General features: G+C 43.1%; 1 long non-coding RNA gene across 2 annotated transcripts in view; it reads left to right on the plus strand.

Annotated features, from left to right (window-relative positions):
* Positions 1–3984: 3984 nt before the first annotated feature.
* The window catches only part of LOC142818788 (uncharacterized), a 67030-nt gene continuing 46379 nt past the window's right edge, over positions 3985–24635 (plus strand). For both annotated transcript variants that reach the window (XR_012896436.1, XR_012896440.1), the window contains exon 1: positions 3985–4316. This is a non-coding gene — a long non-coding RNA (uncharacterized LOC142818788). The remainder of the gene's footprint in view (positions 4317–24635) is intronic.

The raw sequence follows: 24635 nt of genomic DNA on the forward strand, positions 1-24635 counted from the left end.
ACCAAGGCTATGTCTACACTCCAGGGAAAAGTTGGAAAAAGATACGGAAATTGCAAAGTGCAATTTGCATATCTTTTTCTGCTTTTCTTCCAAAAGAGGCTTTTCCAACATGGCCCGTCTACATGGGGCCAAATGTCAGAAAAAAAACCCTCTTTCAGAACATCCCTTCTTCCTCGTAGAACAAGGTTTACAGGGATGCCGAAAAAACGCATCTGCTTTTCTGAATTTTTTTTCAGAAAAGCAGACCTGTTCCTTGGACATGGCAGAGCTTTTCTGGGATACCTCTGGTCTCTTACTAGTGCTGACAACCCAACAGCTCAGCTGTAGATTTCAAGATAATCACTCAGTTGTTGTTTAAGGTACTAGAAGGCTGCATAATTTGTTGCTTCTATATGCCAAACTTCCCTATCTGCTTGTACTGACTTCTGTTTCCCTACAGCCAGGACAACTGCTTTCCTGTTACCAATTGTGGGAGCTCCACTATCGCTCTATCAATGTACAGCAGAGAATTTGGCCCAATCATCTTTCCATGTCTGTTTTCAATTATATTTATCTACAGTTGTTACACCTCTCTGTGAGAAAGAGCCCTTCACTGGAAAAGGAATGGAGTAGCCTCTCGATACTGGATGGATAACTGGCACATTGTGTGTGTGCTCATAGCTTGATGTTATTTCTCAAATAGAATGGGAGAAAAAAAATGCAATCCAGGAGCTCTCCAGACAGACAGGAACTGTGGTGTCGGAACTGAGTGGGTGGCTTGGAAGAATAAGCAGGAGCCCAGTATATAAGGAATGGAGAGAGGATGAAATCCAGAAATAGAACAGGATCAGAGCTGTTCTGATCAGGGGAGTGATCTGTAGAAAGGAGTTTGAAGAGCAGCTCAGAGAACATAAGGTCTAAAGAGAAAGTTGGGGAATTGTTGGATGTGAGTGATCCAAAGAGTGAGAGGGGTGATTTGGCAACACAAGTGGTGGAGAGGAAGATCTGGAGAGCTTGAATGGGTATAATACAGAAAGTGAGTAGGAACATAGATGGGATTTTGGAAAAAAAAGCAAAAAGTAAAGAGCTAGGAGAAGCATTTAGGCAACTAAGCTCAGTCTCACCAAGCTATTTGCTCACTCAGATTAGGGTGAAGTAACAAGTGAGAGAAATGCAGTAAACCAAAGAGAGTGAAAAATAAACAGCTCTATCCCCTGGTTTTATTTACATTTTCCTCTGCTCAGGATAGAATGACTAATAGATGGAGGGTGAAAGCCCACCTTGATGTTGATGCTTATGAATGAAGAATTTAAGGTCTGAGCTAAAAGATAGAGTAGGGGAAGGAAATAATCAACAGGTATTTGCTCACCACAAGCCAGCGTTGCGTCACATACTGTGTGCCACATTGGTCATCACCGTGTCTGAACAATCAGTATAGCAAGACACTCTATTATAGAGAGATTGTGAGCTGAAAAAGCTTCAGAAGTCAGTCACGATGGCTGTGTAGAACACCTGGTGCAAAACTGGGGTCCCAGCACAATATGGTGCATCTGACTTTCAGTGGTCTGATCTCTCTACAGGAACAGAAAAAGAGGGTTCCCTGGATGCAGGGATTAGGGGCCCTAATCCAAAGGCCATTGAAGTCAGTGGGAGTGTTGTCTCTGACTTCAATGAGATTTGGATCATGTCAGATGTGAACATAATAATGGAGTCCAGATTCATCATGCAGAGCTGAGAGCAGAATTGTGCACATCTATACTTATTATGAATTATTTGGTTATATCATCTTGAAGATAGGGTGTGTAACTCTTAAGTTTCCTTCACAGATGTCTATAGACTCTTTTGTTTGCCATCCCTAATATATTTAGCTGGTGGGTGCCATAAGTGGGTGTTTTAAGCATAGTTTGAATTTCATAAGTGAACACAACTGCCTGTGTAATTCAGTGGCATGATTTTTATAGCTTATCTGCAGGACGTCTACACACAAGGGCATTTGTTCAATAATGAGACAGATGGAAGAGCCAACACTACAGTCTGTAGCATTTACTAAAAGATATTCTTTAGCAATCTCCCATGCAAAAATTGATCATATCCATTCCTACCTAGTTTATGAGCCCTTGTAAAACCAAAATCTAAAAGGGTACATCTACACAGCAGCATTATTTTGGAATAACTGACTTTATTCTGAAATAATATAGTCCGTGTCTACAGTATAAGCAGTTATTTTGACATAACATCAAAATAATGGCAAGCTGGAGGACTTCTTATGCTGACTCCGGTAACCATCATTGTACGAGGAGTAAGGGAAGTCAGAGGAAGAGTGCTTTTTCTTGGACTTCCTGATATGTAGAAAACGCCAAAAGCCGAATTAAATTATTTCTACTTAAGCTACACAATTGACATAGCTCAGGTTGTGTAGCTTATTTTGGCTTTAGCCCTGCTGTGTAGACGTGCCCAAAGGGATGATCCCATAGTTCAGGTGTTCCCAAACTGTGGGCCGCTGCCCAATGGTGGGCGACATTACAGTTCCAGGTGGTCTGCTGGTGCAACTGCATTCTCCAGTCAAGCTCCTAGTAAACCTTTAACTCCATGTGAGTTGTGCAATTGAAGTAAAAGTCATATAAATGTAATGGTTTGTGCTGTATATATTGCATGGAGTCTAGGAAAAATATTTTTTAAAAAACAAGCTGCAATATACTGAGTTTAATTCTTTCAAGTACAACAGTGCGTCTCACTGCAAGGTAGCCTAGCAACATACACACAGTCTGCCATTTACAACTGTAAAAAATTACAAGAAGGATTATAATCTGACGTAGTTCCATTTATTTTTTGAAAATGAGAAGGGTACAGTGGTAGAGAAGATAATGAAAGTCCTGGACCTTCTACATCAACATAAAATGAGCCATCAAAAAAAAAAAAAAAAAAAATTAAAAAAAAAAGGAAAAGAAAGAAGTAAGAAATTGAATTATCCTATGCTGAATCAGATGAGTACCCATTGCCATAGGGTGATATAATATAACTGTTATGTTTTATTTTTATTTACAAAAATTGATTATTTTTCTAATTAGTGGAAAGAAGGGTTGGGACTTTACTCATATGGCACAGAAATTCAGACTGTACTCTAAAAAACCTGAAAACACAATATAGTATTCAAAGTTGGGCAACTACTTGGTTTTAAAATTAACAAATATTTTAAACAATTTTGCTAATATTATTCTGTTGCTTATTGTTCAGTTTTACATATTTTAGATTTATACATTGCATTGAACACTACATTTTGCTCTCAACAATTTTTAAAATGTAGTTTTACTAAAACTGTTTGGTTTAAAAAAATCCTGAAGCATTTTTGAGTGCATATTGTTAGAGATTTCTACCATTTCAATTGTTTACATTAAAATGGAAAGGAAATATGTACATTGCTTATAGCTTATATATTTAGAAATTGTGATTTGCAGTTAACATTTACTGAGGAATATTCTATTCTATTCTATTCTATTCTATTCTATTCTATATAGTAGCCCAGTGTCTGAGTCTGTAATGACGAAATGCTGGCTGTTCCCTCTGGGCGGCGCTGTTGCCTCCCTGGCCGTTCCCTCTGGGCGGCGCTGTTGCCTGAGTCACGTTCTTCGCCTCCCACCTTGGTGCTCAGCTGACTTCTGCGCCGCTCAGCTGGGCCACTGCGAGGGAGCAAGCAGTGCAATTGGCCATTTGGGCACCGCGGTCCCCATACAGTACCCCCGTGCTGTATGTGGAGCGCGGGGCCCAAATGGCCGCTTGTGCTGCTTGCTCCCTGTAGCCAGACAGGAACCCCCCTTGTAACATCCATTTTTGCTTGCCTGGAGCATGCAGGGCACACAGAACAGAAGGCCCAGGCTGCTGTGACCGTGAATGGCTGTAAACAGAGATACGCCAATTGCTGACCAAGAGGCTGCCAAGGAGTGTCCTTGACTCAAACCCATATTGATACGAACACACAACCGTCCACGGGGGGAGGAATCACTTGCCCAGTAAAAGAATATCCGGCACTCCTAATTTAGCTATCTTCCTCTCTTGCAAGTGTAAATTAACTTGAAACTTGCTTGTAAGAACTGGCGCCACAAAACGGACCAGTACAATTTGGCCTCTTAGATAAGAAAGAGGATACGGGCCCCCAGGGGTATATAGATGGGTCCAGCAGTACATTTACTCTGCGTGGCAATCTACCATCTATCTGCTGGTCGGGTTAGGTGTTTGATCTCCCGAGGTTCCAAGGGGACACCCACCTCGTATTCGTCTTTCCTAGGAATTGAGAGACCGGCCCTGGCTTGACACGCTGGAGTCAAGAGGCACAAAAAAAGGTAAAAATTGTACCTAGATGTGGTCCTTTGTCTTAAGTGTACACATAGACTTAGAGCTCTTTAAAGATTAAGCAGTCACTTGGTACCATTATTTCTATTTTCTATCTTTATTTTCTTTGTAACTATTTTTTTTAAAATCTATATTTGCTAGCAGTTAAAAAATAGAGCAATAGGCATTGTAACCATATGCTTTTATAAGTCTTTTTAAAAAACCTGTAACTGTTTAAGCTTTAACCTGACTCCTTCAGTTGCTGTAACAGAACCAAGCACAATTTAAATGAACTTCAGCCAGTCAAAAAAGACAGACATAGGAAGAGCTTAGGCGTTTAGATTTGTGTCACTCCCAGGTGGCAGATCCGTTGGGGCACCTCTCAGTCTTTCCCAGGCTGCCCGCTGCGAAGGAATCTTGCATTCTAGCAGCTAAAATCTAAGGTGTAATAAGCTCTTCCTATATAACAGGGCGTCTGTTGGCCTTCTGGCCACCCTCTGCGACGGGACCCCGGTCCTAGCAGTAAAAACACGGACGTTAAACCTTTTCTCTAAAACACACACACACACACTGCCCTGACCGTCGGCTGACACTCCCCCGCGGCAGCCCGGCTGAGCAGCACAGAAGTTAGCCGAGCACCATGGCGGGAGGGGAAGAGGGCGGGGCGCTGACGTACATGGCCAGGGGGCAGGGCCTAGCCATGTATGTCACTGCCCCACCCTCCTTAACATCCTTCTTCGCCTCCTGCCATGGCACTCGGCTGACTTCTGCGCCGCCCAGCCGGGCCACCGCGGGTGAGCCCAAACGGCCGCTTGCTCTGCTTGCTCCCCTGCAAAAGCCTGGCTGAGTGCCGCAGTAGTCAGCCGAGCGCCATGGCGGGAGGCGAAGGGGGACGGGGCGGTGACGTACACGGCCAGGGCGTGGGGCCTGGACGAGCATGCATCCCCGACAGAGACAGAGGAAAGTGGAGAGAGAGTGAGAGGCAGGAGGGGGAGAAGAGAAAGACAGAGACAGAGAGATAGGCAGAAGGCGGAGGAGAGCTGAGAGAGAAGAGGTGGAGGCAGGAGGAGGAGGAGGAAAGAGAGAGAAAGAGACACGGAGCGAGAGACCAGAGGCTAAGGAGAGAAGACTGACATGGAGGAGAGACCTGAAAATCCCGTCTGATGACGGGCTAATTGGCTAATTATGTTATGTTATGTTATGTTATATTATTGAAATGAACAATTTTCCTCAACAAGCGTTAGCAGTAGATCACAATGCCTATTGTAACTGCACAGGTAAGCATCAGGGCAAAATGTTTGGGAACCCCGGCAATAATCTACTGCTATGGCAAATTCTGTTATACTCTTGATACTAGAGTCAAGGAAGAAATTTCAGAATCTTGATCCAGAATGAGTATAGGCTTAAGTTTGGGGTTCAAGTCTCAGTTTGGAATTGATGGCACTGAAATTGTGACCAATATTTCCTCTAATTTTTTCCATCCGTGTGCAAAATAAATTTTGCTATGTGTACCAAACCATGTGCAGATACGCACCGCCAATAGAAACACATGCTGCCGGCTGTAAGATGCTGTGGGCACTCTGATAATCAGCGGGGCAGCATTTGAATCTCTTCTGGGTGGCCGCCCAACTGCTTATCTTACAGGGAACACTGTTTGTGACCACTTCGCAAATCTGCAGCACAATCAACTGTTTTGTCAAGATTTTGGCTACACATGAATCAAAACCAGAAAGCATGTCCCTTCTGGTTTTGGATCTGACCCAGAACCAAAGTGACATGGTGGGTTTAGAGATGGGGATTCTGAATTCAACGCTGAAGAAGCTGAACGCTTTGAATTTGAAGATGCATTTTTGCTCCATAGTGCATACAAGCCAAAATACTATAATCTTGAAAACTATAATCTTTAAAATAAATTTTCTGTGGATCTAAATTAAAAACCAAACTCCAAACTTAAATCTTACCACTCAAAAAAGGCCTGGTTAACAATAGGAGCCTTATAAATACGAAAACAAATTAGCTAGATTACATCAAATCTGCATATTGTTTTGGTACCAATTTAAAAATATGTCTACACTGAAGCTGAGAGCATGCTTTCCCGTGTGAGTACACAGACATGAGCTAGCTCTGTTCAAACTTGTAGATTAAAAATAGCAGAGTAGCCAAGGGTGGCATGGGTGGTGGCTTGGGTTAGCCATCCAAGCACATATGATGTGGGAATCCAGGGGTGTTTATACTCAGGTGGCTAACTTGAACCAGCTATTTTTATCATGCTAGCTCAAATAGAGTGTCTGTCTGCATGGGCAGAAGCATTCTCCCAGAAGCAATGCAGAAATACCCTAAGAAACTGATATTGTTTCTAGTGTGGGTCATACTGGTATAAAGATGCCCAAGCCGATATAGCTCATTTTAGTAAAATTAGGGGAATAAGCTTTATTGGTATAAATACTTTTATATTCAGATAACTGCATCCACATTAGGGGTTGGCATCAATTTAATATCACTTTCAAAATGGATATAGCTTTAAATAGGTACAAAACTGTGTTTAGACCAGTCTTTAGATGGGAAGAATGATAGTGGAGAGAGAAAGACAGACTGTTAGAGTGACTAGACTCTATGAGGAGTAGGAGTATGCTCTTCTGACCTGTTGTTGGATAAATGCTGCATGCCTCCGAAACGTATAGAACAGCCATTGCAGTAACTAGGCCACATTCTCATCTGGTATAAACCAGTACCGTCCCAGTGCCTACGGAGCCAATAATTTACCCCTGCTGAGAATTCAGTCCATGCTTTTTAGGCAATACTCTGCACTTCTGTCCTATCTGTGCTGCTGCTTCTGGCAAAGTCCGTAGCCAACCCCTAAAAAGGCAGAGGTCAAGCAGACATGCCTCTTTAAGACCACACAGTAACTCAATAGGCAGTTTGAAAATCAGAATTTTTGCCTAAACTGTGTTCAGTCGCCTCTATCCAATTTACAGGGCCTTGTATTATAAGTGCTCAGTTTCCATAGAAAAGGGGTTGTGGAGTCACAGCTTTAGGATGCTATTTTCTCAAGCTCCTGGGTATGAAGACGCAAGGGCCAAATGTCCCACATCCTCCTTGCCATTCCTCAATTGCTGTAGTATATATAGGACCTTATGCTGCACCAATCTCCACGCCCCTGGCCTCTCTTTCCTACCCCCACCTCACCTCACAGTCAGTTTAACTGGAGCAAGATTGCACACATCACTGTACCCCCCTGCTCTGAAAACAGAAACCCAAGTGACTCTGGTGAGTCTCAGGAGAGAAGCCATCATCTACAAATCCCTGTGGAGGGAAGGGGCTCTGTATGCTGCTGTGCACCAGTGAGAGCAGGCAAATTCCAAGAAGATGTGGTCATCAGCAGCTCTGTGAAGACTAGACAGTCATTGCAAATGCTTTCTTCCTCAGACAGGGAGAGATGAAACCAGGATCTGGCTGTAAGCCTACCTCATGCTCTCTGCTCATCTGCTTTTTGCAAGCATTCTGTGAAGCACTGTAGTACCTGTGACTAGGTAGTCGTGAAACGACACTAACGGGCAGATACAAAAGGAGCATGGTTTATCACTAACCAGTGCCACAGCATACAATGAACAGACAATAGCATCCACTCAGGAGGGAATGGAGAGAAACATTTTTCCTCTTAATTGAATGAGTCATGTACTTCGGGATGAGAGAAATGCATTAGGTCATGTAGACTATGTTCATCCACAGAGCACTCTCTAGGACCTTATGCACTGAAATTTCTAGTGATTCGAGTAATGGGGAACCCACCAAATCCCTTGTGAGATTGTTCCACACACTCCCAGACCTCATTGTTCAAAAGTTATTTCCTGATTATCCATTTCTTAATAACTGCCTTGTGCTCATTTGCATCTGGCATTCATGAACAGATGAGGAAACACACTGCAAACTTTCCCATCTAGACAGAAAACTGAACAATTAACAATAGGATTGACTTTCGGTGAACTCTGCTCTCTAGTCTAAAGTTTACTGTAGCATTTAAACAGCAGTTTATGGCTCCTATTTTTCTCTCTGCCCCAGCTCCATGTGCTGCAAAAAGAGAGAGTACTGGGTTTTAAGCCAACTTTCTGTCACCTCATATTCTGAGGTCAGCAGAGAAGGCAGCATGATTCCTAGTACAATTTAGAGCTACCTCAAGGCTTTTCTAACTTAAGCCAGTTTGCACTGCCCCATTAGGAACATTATGCCAGTTGCGAATAGCAGGATTGCAACATACTCTGGCTATGTGTCCTTCCTTGCCTGAAATATGTCCTCTACCTGGGAGCTGCAAGAAGGGGTCAGAGCATCACATATCTCTGTGCTACATAAGGAAGCCTCATACGCTAAGAGGTTCTGCAAGCTGTGCATCTCTTCTGCCTCTGTTTAAGGAGCAATTGCAGAACACATAAACTGGCCTTCCATTATCAATCCCTTAGATTTCAAAATTTCAGTATCACAAGGTTGTATTAAAGTTGGGAATTTGCCACAGTGGGTGTCCTTTAAAAACGTGCTAAATGTGTTTAGAAAAAGAGATAATATTCCTTTGATGTTTGTGGTATTCCTTGTATTGTGCTTCCCCCCCTGCAGTGAATCTCTGATTACTTATATTTGGATGAGGATCTGTCCTAGATCAATTTAGGAATAGAATAAAGTGAATGTAGTTTAATATCAAAACAAATAACACAGATGCTAGAGTAAAGCTTGTATTATGCAGTCTCTTAGGATACATCTACACTGCAGAACTATGTCGGGATCCTGGAAATATCCCAAAATAGCTATTCCATGCCTAGTGAAGCAGCTTGTTATTTTGAAATAGATTTCAAAATAATGGGTGGCTTATTCTGACAACCGTCGTTCCATGAGAATTAAGGGGCATTTTGGAATAGTTCGTTATTTAGAAATTTGGTGCTGTGTAGACAGCACCTAATTATGAAATAAGTATTTCAAAATACACTGGAAATAAGCTGTGTAGATGCACCCTATTTAATTACATTTTCAATTTACATGAAGCTGCCCCAGAAAGTATAGCCAGTTGCATCAGAATCTAGTGGCCTTTAGGGTATGTATCCATTGCAAAATAAGCCCAGAGTTTGAACTCAGGCCCCAACCTAATCCCCCTCCTGTCTGCATGCAAACAGGGAGAACCCAGGGTCCCAAGATCCATCAGGAGTTGAGGGTCTAAGCCTGAGTCAGCCCAGTCAAGAGTCTTCCCAACTCTCATCTCTACTCATATGAATCTTCCCGGTGCTCTGAAAGCATTAAATGTCTTAAGAGAGAGAGCGGCCCAGATCACTGATTTAAGTGGAAGTTAAGAGCTGGGTTGGATTTCCCATTAGGCATCAGCATTCTAGGAGCATCTAAAAATTCAGATTTTGCCGCTCCAGGGTTCAGGCAGGGGGTAGGGCTGGCTAAGAGGGAGATTGCTCCACACAGCTTTGCTGGAGTGCTTCTTACTCAGCCCAGCAGACAGTCTCCTCTGAGCAGGGCTGGCAGGTGTGGCCAGGGAGCAGGACTTGGGAGAGTGTGTTTCTGGCAGGGGAGGACCCTCTGGGTGAGAGGGTGTGGCACTGGGAAATTCTGGCGGGACTGTATGGCAGGCATTTGGCAATGGGGAAATCTGTGGGTGGAGAGGCATTTAGGCACCTCCAGGTCAAAAGTGACTGGATACCCCCACTGCTGATGTTTAGGAGTTCTGAGCCACTGTGGGCAGCTGGGTGATCCTGCAGCTCCCTTCTGCCACTGGGCAGTGGTGGGGAGGGCTTCAAGCCACTGTCCCTAGAGGTGCCCAGGTATAAATCTGAATCTGTTTAACAGCCTTGATACCTTTGAGAGTCTGGGTGAGCATAACTAGCACGGTATCGGGGTGGATCTGGACACTTGCATAGATGCTGCATCTGGAGTACAGCCAGACATTGCAATTCAAAATGTGGATACTTCCTGAGAGGACTGGAGATGTTCTGTAACAAGAAAACCAGACAGATTTGCTCTATGTGGGCATGACCCCAACACACATTGTACACCCTGTACATAAGTGCATTGTTTTCCCCACCTATTCAGGCCTAGCACCTGCCAGGGAAACTCAGACAGAAACTAACAGACTTGGCCCCCAAGTGGGAGTTAGGGTCTGTGTCTGCAGTTACTGTTGGAGGATTGAGGCCTTAGAACGATGTTTCGTAAACTTTTTGAGAGCATGGAACACCAAACAATAATTTGTTTTATGCAGCACACCTATGAAAAATTTTTTCCAAAAAAAATTATCTGGCAAAAAAAGACAAAAACAAAGAGCTCGCAGCACACCTGCGAGTTGTTCACAGAACACCAGTGTTCCACGGAACATAATTTAAGAAACAATGCCTTAGAAGGTAGATTCTTTGAAGGCAGGGTCCTCGTGTCTTACTTGTTCTGTAAGGGGCTATGCAGACTGTCAATACTCAATAAATAATAATAATGGTACAAGAATTCTCCCATCTACGTAAGAAATCTACACACCTCTGGGCAGGTTTGGCAGCAGCCAAGAGTTTAGCATGCTGAATAAGAAGAAAGGGAAATTGTAACCTTCTTCCAGGCAATCCTTAAAACACCACAGTATTTTAATATCCTGGCAAGACCTTGGTTTTCCTGCTGTAAATTGCATGGAACTCAAAGAATCAGAGACGCAGTCTTAATGTTCCAGAAAGACTAGAGATTGCAAACATGACCCTCATCATTAATACCATCCCCTCTGCCTTCTCTTCTTCCTTCCCCCATCACACATTCCCTACATCTATCTGCACCTGCGACATCAAGAGATGATGCCTATAAGACCATGAAAAACAAAGCAACACTATGGTGTTGTGTTCTAGATGACTAGTAGAGCAGTGAAAGTTTATAAAAGGCATTAGAAGCCATTGGTTAAGATGGCAGGGTTTTTAATCCATATTTCTTTTTCTATACCATAAGCTGCTCTATTCAGTACACAGTTCTCCCAAAGGGATATAGAGTTCTCAGATAGCACAGCCATGCTAGAAGAAGTCACCTGATGCTATACCAATGGCTGCATCTAGACTGGCAAGTTTTTCCGCAAAAGCAGCTGCTTTGGTGGAAAAACTTGCCAGCTGACTACACTTGAATTTCAGCAAGAACACTGACTTCCTACTGTCTGAAACCAATGCTTCTTGCAGAAATGCTATGCTGCTCCCGTTCGGGCAAAAGCCCTCTTGCGCAAATGCTTTTGCGCAAGAGGGCCAGTGTAGACAACACGGTATTGTTTTGCGCAAAAAAGCCCTGATTGCGAAAATTGCGATCGGGGCTTTCTTGCGTAAAACCACGTCTAGATTGGCACAGACGTGCTTTTGCAGAAAAGCGTCCATGCCAATCTAGACGCTCTTTTCCGTAAATGCTTTTAACGGAAAACTTTTCCGTTAAAAGCATTTGTGGAAAATCATGCCAGTCTAGACGTAGCCAATGGCTTTGACAACTAAGACTGAGGGTATGTCTACACTACCCCCCTAGTTTGAACTAGGAAGCCTAATCCGAACTAGCTAGTCCATGCCGCGTGTAGCCACGCAGCACGGGGTCCGACCTAGCCGTCATTTAAAAATGGCGCCGGCCGGCTTTATGCAAATGAAGCCCGGGAAATTCAAATCCCGGGCTTCATTTGCAACTCCATATGACTACATTACCCCCCCTAGTTCGAACTAGGGGGGTAGTGTAAACATACCCTGAGAGACAGAAGCAGCTGCAAAATCTTGGAGGCGAGATTGCTAAAACTCATCCTCATCAACAAGGTTCTTTTTAGTTTCTAAGAAACTATTATCTTGAAGACACCTTAACACACTTGGCAATTAGCTACTGACAATTTACTACTGAGCACTGCCTTAGGGACCGAGCTGTAGAAGACTTGATCATGGTTTGATTACAACAGGTTCGACTTCTGTAATCTGGACTTTGCTTGTATGGCAACATCTATGGTCCAGCATCCTTGTGGGGACTCTTGGGCTGGAGCAATCATGGGGAAAGTCACGGAACTGTCCTCAAGGGGGCTGACAGAATGGCCGGGCCCTGGGCAATGGGGTGTGTGGCTCCATACTCCTGGGAAAGGTCTTAGGCAGAAGAGGTGGGCCTGAGGCATCCAACTCTTGGTGCCACCTGGACTGTGCTATGCACCCCTACCCCTATCAGCCCTCAGAGCAAGCTGGAGTGTACCACGTGGGGTTTTTGGCATTCATTTAGACGGCAGTTGCCCACTTTGCACCCCCTTGTCAGAGAGCCTGCCCATGCTCAGCCGCTCCTCCTCCACCTTCCCAGAGCTTCTGGGTGCCTGCAAATAGAGGAAGATGGTGTGTGGGGGGGAGGTGTTGCTCAGGAGAAGAGACTGGATGGTTGTAGAGCCCCATGGCTGGGGGCAGGAGTGCTCAAGGCCTCCACAGCCATCCTGCCTCTTCCCCCAAGAGTCCCCTCCATCCCGACTAGGTCAATGCTGGCTCCGGAGCAGAACCCCACATCCAGTGGCAGCAGAGGGCCAGAATTCACCTCCCCTGGTCTGGCAAATTCCCTGGCTCTGAGGTTGCAGTCCAGGGAGGTACAACCAGTATTGCCTTTGAGACATACTTTCCTACATTGTCTTGGGGCTTTTACAGAGTTGGAGTTTAGATTTCATTTTCCTGTTGCTGCAACTTCAGTTGGATACTAATAAACAAAGCCAGGTTACAGTATCAAGCACAGTTTCCCACAAATGTACCATATTGAAACAAACTTTTGGGTTCAGTTCTCCTTTCACTTACACGGGTGTAATTTCACTGGTACCAGTGGAATTATTTCCAGCTTACATCGGTGTGAGGTCAGAATCAGGTTCCTTATCTCTGCTTAACCTCTTCCCAGAATATATCCTATTATTATCATTGTGAGAGCTGGTAGTGATTCTCCCTTCCCACTCCCCCCTCCCCCCATTTATGTTGCCTAACACTTTTGATCACAAAGGATTCTTGTGATTTTTTTTTTTGAGTTCTAACATCTCCATTGTTGACAACAGACCTTTGCAATTCATTGGGGGAAGCCTCCAGAAGTCACCTTTTTTTGTCCCATGAAATCCCATTCAGGTTATACATTGTTTTATAAGTCCATTTTTCTTTTCTTATTTGCATTCTTTCAGAAAATGTTGGTAATCTGCTACAATAGTAACTGTTCATGCAGGGCCATCCCAAAGAGGGGGGGGAGTGCAAGTCCTGGGGCAACCCCTCAGTGCCCCAGGCCCACGGCAACACCCTGACGGCAGGCCCTGCTCCACTCACCTGCGCTCCACTCCACCACGTTCTGCTCTACCACACTGCCCTTCCGGCCCGCTGCACCTCACTTTTCCACGGCGGCAGCAAACGGACCACCCTGGGGCCAGAGTGCTCTACTTCTCACTTCCACTGGGAAGCTGAGCACAGCAGGCCAGGAGAGGGCGAAGGGATGGGGCCACCATGGTGAGTATGCGGGGCAGGGGAAGGCAATCTCTGCTGTCGCCCTGCGCCAGGCTCCCATAATCCCTCAGGTCCCTTTCATCCATAGGGTAATTGGGACAGCCACTGCAGGGACCCCAGAAGCACAGAGGCTGGGGTGGCTACCCCAAACCATCCTATGGATGGGTCAGCTGTGTGTCATAAACATTCTAAAGAGTCGTGCTCATACCATGACCAAAGTAGCAGCAACAAACACTCTGCTGGGGAATACCTGGGAGCTGCTAGAGCAATTGTTGCTGCAGGGTGAGGTCGAAGTGGAGAGTGCTGGCCTGAGCAATCCTCTCAACCACACTGCCGGACCTAGCACATGGCTTCACCCCCACACTCCTGGGATAACGAACAGCTTGCTTTTGCTGCCAGCCAATGTAGAACAAGGAGTAGCTGTCTTCACTGCACTACTGAAGGGTCAGCATTCAGCTCCCATTGATGAAGGACGAAGAGGTGTACATAACTGAATTCATTTTTATCTTTTTCCTTTTTAAATAAAACCTAGGAAGTTACATAGGAAATTGCATTAAAACTATGTTATTTATGTTTCACGGTCAAGCATTTGAAACGTGCCAAATGTAGGATGTCCATGAAATTTTAATTCTGTTCTCTTGTTCAAATGTGTTATAATGCAGTCTTTGATTACATGATGATATGCTATTTTTTTTCTACAAGACCCTAACCTCATTCAGTTCAAAGTCTGGATGCACAAGAGGGCAGCACTAAGATTGCATGGGCTATTGTAAATCTGGCATTTTCTAACATTTGAGAGCTTGATTCTGCCATGTAAATAATGTTCTTTTCACAGCGCTTTTTGTATGTTTTTCATATTCACAGTAGTACCCAGAAGCTCCAATTGAAATCAGGTTTTAACCGTTTTAGGCACTTACAAATACATATTTACACAGTCCCCACACAACATAAACTTACAATCTAAATAGACCAGACAGACAGAAAGTGAGAGGGAAAATTGAGGCAAAGATAAGTGAAGGGATGTGACAGCAAATCAGGGCCCAAGACAAGAATAGTGCCAGTCTTTTTATTCCCAAATCTTATACCTTGTCAACTGGATAATACTGTCTTCTAAAACCTCTTTGTGCTAATTTTGAGGTTATCGTGATTTTCCTGCTTGTTGATATAACAAAGTCCCATTTGTAAGATATAGAAGAATTGTAATACTTTAATAGAATGATCAAATTTCTATTTGTGCAGGCCATCTGGTCTCCTTTGGATATTCAGGATTACTGGTACGTATCCCTGAGAACCTGGGGAAAATTATACTCACTCAGTTTTGCCCTACATCATGAGGCTATTAAAGATCTAAAGCTCTGGAAGTCTCTAACCTTAACCCTGATGCTCTCTCTGACCCTGCTTCTGACCCCAACCCTGACCCTATTCTGGACTGGCAGACTAAATATTCTAAAAATAAATATGTTGCTCAGGTTTTTAAACATCCTTAAAGTTGTAATGTGTTAGACAAGTTCTTCCAAGCACTGCATAGTGCTTCTACTACATTTATCTAAATTTGCTTAACAAACAGGGCAAAAGCTCAGATAGGCTGATACATGTGCACATCCCTCCAAAACTCAAGATTAATCTCCAGCGATCAGCTATCCAACAACAAAAGTGGAGACAAACTTATTATTATTATTGTCCCTCATGATTGTATTACATCATGAGGATTAAAAAAGCCTGAAGAGCCTTCACAACATACAAGATTTTTGATCATAAAGAGAAGAAAGCTCCTGTCTAAAATTCTCAGTAGTAACCAATAAATCTTGACCACGCACTGACTCCAAAGATGTCAGTAGTCAGGAGTTCTTTCATACTTGCTGCAGAATTTTGGTATTTTAGGTGCTCACACACATTTGTTCTCCTTTGACTTTATTATTAAATATTGTTATTTTGTTTTATGATTTATATTCCAGTAGTGCCAAGAGACCATAAGCCAGATCCATTCTGCTGGATGTTGCACAAAAGCACTACTGAGATCCACTATGCAAGTTGTACAGGAATACAAGTTAAGAAATAGTCCATGCCCCAAAGAATTTACAATCTGAGGAAACAAGACAGAAAAATGGTAGGGAGATTAAACAGAAGCAAAGAGGTTAAGTGACTTGGTCACCAGCTGGTCAGTGGCCAAAAATCAAAGTCCAAATCTCCTGAGTTTTACTCACTAGATTATATTTCCTCTCTCAAGAGCTGCTAACCTCCAGTCAGATTTTAAAGTGGGATACAGGGCAGAAGTTTCAAAGACAACTAACACTGACTTAGGAACTTAAGTCCATTGAATAAGGTGCTTAGGAACCCAAAGCCAAGATCGTCAAAGGTGTTTAGTATTTCAGTGGCTCCATAATGTTGATCCTGTTCACAAGTGAAGACAATTTCTATTGACTTTAGAGGGAACGGGGAAAGACTCTATATTCAGTTCTTAAGACATTGGTAAAAGAGAGATTTATCTATAATAGTTAATTACATTATTTTCTAGGGCTCCACTAGCTACCCTTTGATTGAAAAGTGTTATAAGTGCAAAACAAAAATTAAGGTTAATTGTCATTGGTCACTACATGAGGGCAATTTAAAAATGTAAAGGGTGAGGCTTTAAAGAAACCCCAAGCTCATGGAATGGACACCCTATAATAAACAAAAATATTCAGCATTTACTTGTGAACTCTTTGGGCAGGTCTACTGGAATTGTAGTAGAGACATAATTGCACTATGCCAGATGAATAGGAATGACATAGTTTTTTGAACAATGTATAAGTTGAAAAGGGATGTCTCTCGTCTCTGCTGCTATCTAAGCCCTCAGTACATTACTGCAGACTTGATTCATTTCAAACAAACTGTGGCAGTGTGTCTTTAAAGTTGTTGTAAGGACCTGAACTCTGAACTTCCTGACTTTCCTGTGCTTAAAATAAAAAAGCTATCAGTTGCATTTACACAGAGCTGTGTTTGGGGGTGGTTTGCACAAGGGCAAGTATATCCAGGATGGAAAACTGTACAGAAGTTAGAACTTACAGGCTATGTCTACGCTACAAGGTTTTTGTGTAAAAATGGCTGGTTTAGCGCAAAAACCGGCAGAGCAACCACACCTCAAGCACATTTTTGCGCAAGAAAGTCGACAGGACAAAGGGTTTTTGCTGGTAGAGTTATTCCTCTCCCCACGAGGAATAACTCCTTTTTGCACTACAGTTCCTGCGCAAAAAGGCAGATGTGGATGCTCCGGAGGGGTTTTTGTACAAGAAACCTGTATGGAAAGAAGCACAGGTACTCTGATGGCCATTCTGTGAATAGCAATCAGAACTTTCTTGTGCAAGAGTGTCTGTGCAGTATGGACTCTCTCTTGTGCAAAAGCACATTGCTTTTGTGATGCGCTTTGAGGTCTGAACGTGCTTTTGCGCAAGAAGATTTTGTGGAAGAACTCTTCCGCAAAAGGCTTCTTGTGCAAAAATCCTACAGTGTAGACTAAGCCACAGAGTATTGAGTACCCACAATTCTACATAATTCAAGCCCTTAGTTAGGCAATAATTTATGTGCAAGTAAACACTGGACTGTTATTATTGTTCAGACTGTCGATACTCCACTGACATGAACAATTTAGAGAATCACAAAGATTCTTTATGCAGCTTTCCTACCAGCTCAGGCTAGGTGGACACAGCTACTTCTGCCTTTTTAAGAAGATTAGCTGGATTTTAGTTGTCAAAGAATTTACATTGACAAAACCACTTACTACACCCAGGAAACAATCATTAAAAATGAGTAATTGCACATTCTTTTATTAGCTGTGTGGCTACCCTTAGAATCCTTAAATAAACACTGTGTGCAATAGTATATGCCCTGCAACATGTTTTCCAGGTCTTCCAGGGTACAGATAGTGCACCACTAACTCTTATTTACCCACATCAGCAAAATAGCAAAGATTGTGCATGGAATATACAAAACATTTCCTGAACTAGGCATGATCCTTGAATAATTACCTGACCTTCCACAATCCCTGCTCTTTTGCCCCTATGAAAAGCCCCGTATAATCCAGATTGATATTCTGGGGAACCGTCTGTAATAAGCAGAAGAATAGGGCCTGATTCTCCATTGCAGTAAGGGGCCTTTATATCTTTAATCTGCTTGGACAGTGTAAAGCAGCCTTTAGGTATAGGAAACCAATTTTATACTATGGTCTTCAATCAGAGTGGTATAATGTGGTCTTAATATAAATGAGATAAATCTGCTTGTTACCTAATCTCTTGAGAGCTGTGAAGGAAACACCATGCAAATGTATGTGACAGGAATGTAACATATTTGGGGAAACAGCAAAAGTTTAATCTGGCCCTTTAAAAATGCATAAGAGGGGAAAGCTCCTGTCTAAAATTCTAACCTCTTCCTCTCTATCGTTAATTTATTTGTATTCCAGTAGCAATTAGAAAGCAAGTGGATATCAGTGCAGCTTCGTGCGAGGTGCTGCACAAACACTTAATATGACACAGTCCCCTGGTCCAAAAACTTTAATTTGTACTTAAAATTACAATGACTTTTTTCAATGCAGTCCAGGATTTTCAGAAGGGACTAGTGATTTTGAGCACCTTGGTCTTTAGGTGCCCAACTTGGCACTTTGAAGAGGCCTGATTAGGAAAGTCATTTAAGGACTAACTTCATTCTTTTTAATCAGTTTAGAGGGCTCCCATACATGAGTGTACAAGCTCAAACAGAGGAATTAAGATAAACTAGCCCTAATTTACAAGGTGAAAATCTACCATGTTTGACTGGTGGTCATGAAGCTGTCACATTCACTCAAAATTGTATAAAAGGACAATGGCTTTTTTTTTTGTTTAGGAAAGAAGGCTAGAGATTTTTACAAAAGTGATGGGCTCTTAATACTCACCTCAACTGGAAGAAATGCATTTTAAAGAGAAGAAGTACTAAATTACCCTCAAAGGTGGAACAAGTTTGCCCTCTGCAGGTGCTTCACAGCATTACTGCCTAGATTAACATTTATATTTTTGTCTTGATTGTATTGTCCAGGATTATATTATTTAAAGATCTGAGCATTCCAAACCATGGCCAGCTAGAGCTCTGCTCTCATTTAAGTACCAAGTAAAGTAGCTAATTTTTTCAGAGGGATTTACAACTCATTGAGTGAGCTGGTTGAAACATGAAATCCTTATTTGTCAAATTTCAAAGTAGTTTTCATTTCAAAGTGTTTAATAATGATCTTCGGGGTTTTTTTTTCAAAAGTTGACATGGGTTAAAAATACTTTTTGTTTTTAAAAACAAAACACCATTAAAATGGTTACAGATATTCTGGTGCATTGAAAACTACATCGTCATCATCATGGCAAACTCCAAAGGGTCATGGACTCCTTGCAAACGGAATGCCATCCACCTTGATCTCAGGCAAAGTGCTTCAGTATGCTGATCATTGGCAATCTTGTTGTGCCACCCAAGCTTATGGCACCCTCAGGATTTTTGTCTGTGTAATGACATTCATTGGTCTTTCATTCTTATATTCTGTTCTCCGGGTATGGCCATGTCATAAGATATTAAGCTTCAGAGGGGTAGCCGAGTTAGTCTGTACAGGATAAACTTAAAAAACAACCAATGGTCTGGTAGCACTTTATAGACTAACAAAACATGTAGATGGTATCATGAGCTTTCGTGAGCACAACCCACTTCTTCAGATGACAAGAGTTTATTCTTATTTGAAATGCACTGGCCAGGAAGCAGTGTAAAGAAAGTTGAGGACTATATATTTTTCTTTACAGGCTGCCCAAAAGGGTTGCTTCAGAAAGGGGTGGCTATTATACATTTTACCAAAAACCTGTTTTTTGGGAAATGAATCATTTCAATTATCATTTCCATCGTGCTTTCAATAACTGTAAAAAAAAAAGCCCAATCCCAAATGGGGAGATTTTTTTTTTGTTGGCAAAATAAAACAAGGTGAATCATTTTGATCAAGATCAAAGATTTTTTTAAAAAATGTGTTTTTAAAAGGCTACTTTTCAACCTGATGACCTTCAGGCAGTAGCATTTCAATCAGAGATGTGTTGATTTCTTGTGGAAAATTTGTGAGTATCTCAATGGCAGTTGTTGAATGTGGCATGCACATCGGCTTCTGACTCACATTTAGGTGTGTAACAAAGAGCAGACCTCTTTTGAAAATCTAATCATAACGGGGGGGGGGGGGGGGGAGGGGGGTGCAGAGCCCAAGGAAATCTAGCTCTGAACTTTTTGAAAGATAACAATAATTAAAATGGATTCCTTGTATTGTGGTAGAACCTAGTGGGTCCCAGTCACAGATCAAGGCCCATTATGGTAGGTTCTCTACATACATGTAATGAATTGGAGACTATCATAAAGCATAAGCAAAAGATAATCCCACTTCATTTCCCTCCCCCTCCCTTGCTGCCAGCACACATACTCTTGATCTGGATCTGAAGTTGGTGGCCCATCTCTAGCACGTGTTTGCAGCATCTTATATACAAAAGCAGTTGCTCATTCCCACAGGCCTCACACAAAAACTACAGATTCTAAAACAAAATAAGGGCCCTGTAAATCCTTACTCATGTGGATGGCTCCACTGAAGCCAATGGGAATGCTTTTGCAAGTAAGGCTTGGTCATGGGAGCAAGAATTGGCTGAACAAGGCACTAAATTTCCAAGCCTTTAGTGAGGTGATACTTGCTCCTCCCTGTCCCCAGAAGCACGGGGCAAGGCTCCTTCCCTTCAGCTGCAGTGGCAGATGTCAGTAGCCTGAGACTCACACAGCACTTCTTCAGGCCTGCAGTCCCAGTTCAGTCAACAGAAACTCTCCATGCATCTTCTCATAAATCACACCCGTGTCCTGTAATCTCCACTGACTACCCAGCTCTTTCCAGATTAAATCCAAAGTCCTTGTCCTGATGTATAAATCCTTTCCAGAGTTAGGGCTGGGCTACCTTGAAGACAAACTACTACAAAAACAACCAGCAGTCCTATGGCACCTTAGAGACTAATATATTAGATCACAAGCTTTTGTGGGTAAAACCCACTTCATCAGATGAGTTGGAGTGGAAATTACAGAATCCAGAGTACATATAATAGCAAAAGCAGTTTACCTGTCAATTGTAGGACCAGTGTTAATGACTTATATACAGCTATCCTTGACCAGGGATGCTGCAACTTCACTGCTCCAGGATCAAAGCCTCAGGTCCAAGAGGGAGAACATTCTGAGGAACAGGTCAATGGAATACCCTAACTGGGGAGAGTATACTGAATGGTCCATCTCCAAAGCAAGTTTCACCTCTGTCATAAAGCCTTCTCCTAGGAGCAATATGACAGTCAGGACCAACTCACAATGGGGCTGCTAGAAGCTGTACAAAAAGTTCACTGGGAAAGGATGAGACACAATAAGATTACAGCATGTAATGTTTCATTGCTGTATAGCTCTTGAATGTATTGGTGCAAGTATTGTAGTCTTAGGGAGCTTCTCAACTTGCTGCACCATGCCCTCTTTTGACACTGTAGACCAAACTATAGCAAATTCTGGCCTTGGATCACTATGAAATCACCAAATCACATCAAATGAATCTCTGTGGTGAAGTGTAATCAAACCTGTTTCCATTAATTGCTCTAGCTGAGGGACTGATTGCTATTATGTAGTCACAATCTGGATCCTAATAGACAAATGTCCACATCATCAAATCATCACTATATTTAGTATCCTATCTGGCAGGCTCATAGATACTAAGGAGGTTTTGAATTTTCAAAGAGGCTTAGTCCCCATTGATTTTCAGTGGGAGTTGAATAACTGACTCCCTTAGGCTTCTTTGAATAGGCAGGGAAAGCAAACTCCTCTCTTATCACAGGAAGTAGTTCTCTACAAGGTCAGGAATAAGGCACAGTTGGGGCGGTCAGCACAAGAGGAACTTTGCCAATGCGCATATCTGTATCTCTTTGGTTGATTGGAGGCTTTAGACTCCAAAGCTGTCAAACCAGCACCTTACATAGACCCTAAATTCACTTTATAAAGATCCTTCTCTCTATTAGCTCTTTTCAGCCTGTAGTAAGGTTGAAGGACCTCCCTCCAATATGGAAAAGGCTGATGCCCACTGCTCGGTGCAGCCAAACCTACACTGCCCCTCTCACAGGAAGTGCAGGGGCAGGGGCAGGGCCAGAAGTACAAGAGCAGAGACCTGAAGCTCTTGTACTTCAGCAGAGCAGAGACCCGAAGTTGGGGCTTGACCAGGGAAGGAAGCAGACATTGTTCCGAGCCCTCTGCAGAACCAACGCCAGGCCACCGGCAGGAAAGGCACGCCTCAGCTTTGGGAGACAGAGGAGCCCAGGGAGCAATCAGAGAATGTGTTGTCTCACCACCAGGCAGAAGAGCTGACCCCCACAGCCGTAGAGCATTTCCCACCAAGAGCAGTAGGAAGTAACCCTGGGTAATCCAACCTTGTTCCAGTTGTGATGCTGGGAAGTGAGACAGTGTGCGCTAGTGGTTTCCCTGCAGACCCAATGGTGGAACCATCTGCCACTGTTGCGGCCCTGGGCTGGACCCTGGTGGAATAGGGTGGGCCCAGGTTCCCCTCCCCTCCTGCTGTCCCTCCTTGCCTGAGATGGCTGCCAATTCACTGTAGGCCAGAAGGCCTACAACAGGGATTGGGAGACTTTCTCTGAACTGCCCCACCCTGCTTGGTCCAGCCAGAAGGCTACAAGCCCTAAACCAGGACTACTCAACATGCAGCCCACAGGCCGGCCCATTTGTGGCCTGCAGTGCGGTTTGGGGTTTGCCACTGACTTCAAGGAGTTTTTGATTTCACCCTTAAACTTTGGGTGTGAGCTCCCTATAAAGAAAGGGTAACAATGCTTCCTTTATCTGACTTGTCTATTTATACTGTAAGCTCTTTGGGGCAGAAATGGTCTCTTACTATGTCTTTGCACAATGACTCCACAGTGGGAGCCAAATATTGACTGGGACCTACAGAGCATCAATAATGTCAATAATAACCATCTAAATATAGTGAATTATAGGACTGAGTGGGGGAGTTAAAGGCAGGGTTTAATGCCGTGATTTTATTTTTTTTAAAAGTACTTTCATTGTGTAAAAAGAGCATGCTATGTTTGTGCACCTGAATGAATCTACTTTTTTTCAGAGTCCATAAGTCAGAAGGAGAAGTACATGTGTAAATCTTTGCAACCAGGAGAGCCAGATTGGACTGAGAGGTCAAAGCAATTTAATGCTGATAGCAGGTCAAAACAGAAATTTTAGCATCAAAGAAATGAAGAGCAATTCTAAAGCTCAGCTCCCACAAATAGCACTTACAAGAGGTATCATATAAACGTAACCCTGCTGTCATTATTCCTGTTGGGTAGGAAATGAGGTGAAGGCCATGACCTACAAAGCAGAGGTCAGATGTTACAGGCCACCAGACAAAGGAAGTGACAATGGGGAAAAGTTTTTCTTTGAACAATTACCAGATGGTAGTTAATCTGAGTCGGAGGAGAAAGCAAAGCCACGAAATCTCCACAGACTCCCTGAATCTGACACTCAGACGTAAGAAGGGAAAAGAGCTGTTCTTCCAACTGTTGCAAGGAAGACCACACAGAGCAGCTAATACAGTTAATCATGACATTGTGCTGGCTTTGAAAATAAATTGTCAAGACCAAACACATAAGCTGTCTTAGCTGAGTAAAGGCTCCTATTTAAGAACACAGGTTTAAAATAGTCTAGAAGGACTGCTTGTTGTCTCTGCCCCCAAAACAAAAAAGTAACTTAGGAACTCCATTTAACATTTTGTACTTTTGCTTTAATGGTGTCAAAGTCAGGGCACGTCCAGCCAGATCCTTAGCTGCTGTAAACGGGGATAGCTCCCGTGACTGTCGCGGAGCTGCATGGATGAATGCCAGTTGAGGATCACTCCCAAGAAGCTCTGTGCATGTAATGAGTGAAATCTTGGCCCCTTGTAGTCGGTAGGAGTTTTGCCAGGAGTTCAGTGGAGTCCGGGTTTTACCCTGCATGTTGAACTTAGATCATGTGCCCCTTAAAATATGTTTTGTGTTTAAAATTAATAAAGAAAATACAAACTGGCCTAAATGTAGAGATGATGGTCCCCATCACTTATTAGGAGACAGTATAGCCTAGTGGGGCTACGTCTAGACTGCAGGCTTCTTTCGGAAGAAGCTTTTCGGGAGGAGATCTTCTGAAAAAATGTCTTCTGAAGGAGAGAGTCTGCACTACCAACACGCATCGAAAAAGCAATTGGCTTTTTCGAAAGATAGTGCACGCACTGAATGGACGTTATCTCACATGTAAGCTGTGATTGCTGTGGATGGAATAGCCACCAGAGCACCTGTGCTTTTTCCTCTTTCCTCTTCTTTCGAAAGAACTCCCTCTTCCCCATCCACACACACCTTTTTCTGAAAAAGATCTTTTGGAAAAAGGCTTCTTCCTCGTAGAATGAGGATTACTAATGTCAGAAAACCCCTTCTGTTCTTTCGATTTTCTTTTGAAAGAATGCGATTGTAGTGTGGACATAAGTGATGTTTTTGCGGAAAAACAGCTGTTTTTCTGAAAATTTTTTGTAGTGTAGACATAGCCTGGGTGAAACATAGGTCTAGGAGTCTGAAGATCAGATTTATCACTAATGAGCCATGAGTGACCTTTGGCAAGTTACTCTCGGCTTCCTTGCTCTTCAGTTTCTCTGCCTATAGAAGTTGGATAACAATCCCTATGCTGGTAAATGATTAACACAAAGCAGTGTGAGGGATCCAGAGCTGGAAGAGCGGGTGCTCTGTGGACTGGGCTTGAGATGCCCCTGTCAGAACTCTGTGTGGAAAGCACCTCCTCACACTTTACCAGCGCTCCATCTCC

Source organism: Pelodiscus sinensis, chromosome 1 (genome assembly GCF_049634645.1).
Source record: "Pelodiscus sinensis isolate JC-2024 chromosome 1, ASM4963464v1, whole genome shotgun sequence".
NCBI classification, from domain to species: Eukaryota; Metazoa; Chordata; order Testudines; family Trionychidae; genus Pelodiscus; species Pelodiscus sinensis.